This window comes from Triticum aestivum, chromosome 2D (assembly GCF_018294505.1).
Source record: "Triticum aestivum cultivar Chinese Spring chromosome 2D, IWGSC CS RefSeq v2.1, whole genome shotgun sequence".
In the NCBI taxonomy this organism is placed as follows: Eukaryota; Viridiplantae; Streptophyta; class Magnoliopsida; order Poales; family Poaceae; genus Triticum; species Triticum aestivum.
The window spans coordinates 474,140,930-474,143,342 of record NC_057799.1 but is presented as its reverse complement, the minus strand read 5'-3'; positions in this window follow the sequence as shown (position 1 = coordinate 474,143,342).

Genomic DNA, 2,413 nt, shown 5'->3' with positions numbered 1-2,413 from the left:
TTGATCTTGAGGCTGCGTGGTGGCCGCATTCGCCTTGGTGGATATCCTTGAGGATTGCTATGCCCTTCTCTGGCTCAACGCAGCGCTGGAAGACTCCAGTGACGCTACGCTTAACAAGTTCTCTGTTTATTATTGCGTACGCTCTGGCTCGGCGTTGGACTAGTCTTGCCGAGATCTCATCAGTCGGCAACTCTCTTTTTACTAGGAAGTTGAGGACGGGCTGGGCCCATGATGGAGCTGTGACTTCTTCTGTTGTCAGTACAGCTACTGTGACCCGGGTGGGTGGGTTGGGTGGTGGAGAGTTGGAGTCGGCCACCGCTTGTTGTGTCGCTGCAGTCCCCGGGCCGGGTTCTGAAGTCCCCGAGCCGGGTGCGACTACAGTAGTCCCCTGGCCGCTTGTCGAAGTCCCCGAGCCGCCTGCTGGGTTACCCCAGTCGGATCCGACTGCATCAGGGGCAGGCGGTACGAAGATAGAGTCCGATTCTGGAGACGGCTTGATAGACGGCTTGAGGAGGCACTGGAGAGAGACCCCGGTTGGTATAGCTTGTCGGGTGGAGCTAATCCGTGCCAGGGCATCTGCTTGCTCGATGTCGGCCCGTGACACGTGGAGGAACTCGCACCCTTCAAGGTATCTGCTGATTTGCTGGACGAAGAATCGATAGCTTGCCATGTTTGCGTCCTTGGCGTCCCAGTCGCCAGATGACTGCTGGACCACCAAATCCGAGTCGCCATAACACAGGATCCGGCGTATGCCGAGCTCTTTGGCTAGCCGGAGCCCGTGTATGAGCGCCTCGTACTCAGCCACATTGTTGGAGGCGGCAAAATGGATTTGCAATGTGTATCTGAGCTTGTCGCCCTTGGGAGAGGCGAGGACGATGCCGGCTCCCAAGCCGGTGCGCATCTTGGATCCGCCGAAGTGCATCCGCCAATGAGTGGAGTCAGGAGCCGGCGGTAGGTACTGGGTCTCGGCCCAGTCGACAAGGAAGTCGGCCAATGCTTGGGACTTGATGGCGGTGTGGGGCTGGTAGAAGATTGTGTAAGGAGCCAGCGCAATGGCCCAGTTAGCCACCCGACCGGATGCGTCCCGGCTGCCTATGATCTCGGCAAGCGGGGCAGTGCATACGACCGTGATGGGATGCTCTTGAAAGTAGGGCTTCAGCTTCTTGGCGGCGAAGTACACTCCATAGCACATCTTCTGGTAATGCGGGTAGTTTTGCTTCGAGGTGGACAGTACTTCGCTTAAGTAATATACCGGCCTCTGGACTAACTGAGCTCGGCCTTCTTCTGGGCGCTGGACCACGATGACTGTACTGACCATTCGGCTAGTCGCAACAATGTAGAGGAGCGTGGGCTCCTTCTCAGTCGGCACTGCCAGGACAGGTGGAGTGGTTAGCATCTTCTTCAACTCGTGGAAAGCTTGGTCTGCTTGGTCGTTCCACTCGAAGTGGGTGGATTTCTTCATGAGTTGGTACAGGGGGAGAGCCTTCTCCCCTAGCCGGCTGATAAAGCAGTTTAGGGAGGCCAGGCGCCCGGTGAACTTCTGAACGTCTCGCAACTTGGTGGGAATCTCCATTCTCTCAATGGCCTTGATCTTCACAGGGTTGCACTCAATGCCGCGTTCGGAGACCAAAAAGCCTAGAAGCTGGCCGGCTGGTACTCCGAACACGCATTTATCGGGGTTGAGCTTGATCTGGAATCGGCGTAAGTTGGCAAATGTTTCTTTGAGGTCTTCCAGCAGGGTGCCGCGCTTCTCCGTCTTCACCACAATATCGTCTACATAGACGTGGGCATTTCTGCCGAGTTGCTTGAGGAGGCATTTTTGCATGCAACGCTGAAAAGTGGCACCGGCATTTCTCAAGCCGAATGTCATAGTCAGGTAGCAGAAAGCTCCGAATGGTGTGATGAAGGCGGTCTTCAGGCGGTCGGCTGGGTCCAACTTGATCTGGTGGTATCCTGAGTATGCATCCAAGAAACTCAACAGCTCGCATCCGGCTGTGGAGTCTATCACTTGATCAATCCGTGGTAGGGCAAACGGATCTTTGGGGCAGGCTTTGTTGAGGCTGGTGTAATCTATACACATACGCCATTTGTTGTTCTTCTTCAACACCAAGACCGGGTTGGCAAGCCACTCTGGAAAAACACCTCCATAATGAAGCCGGCGGCCAAGAGCCGGGCTATCTCTTCTCCTACGATCCTTCTTTTCTCCTCCGACAGTCGGCAGAGAGGCTGCTTGACTGGTTTTGCGTCCGCTCGGACGTGTAGCTTGTGCTCGGCGAAATCCTTCGGAACACCCGGCATGTCCTTTGGGGACCATGCAAAGATGCCTCGATTCTCACGGAGGAAGTCGACGAGCTCGCCTTCCTATTTACTGTCCAGGTTCGCACCAATGACAGCAAACCTCTCCGGGTTCTCC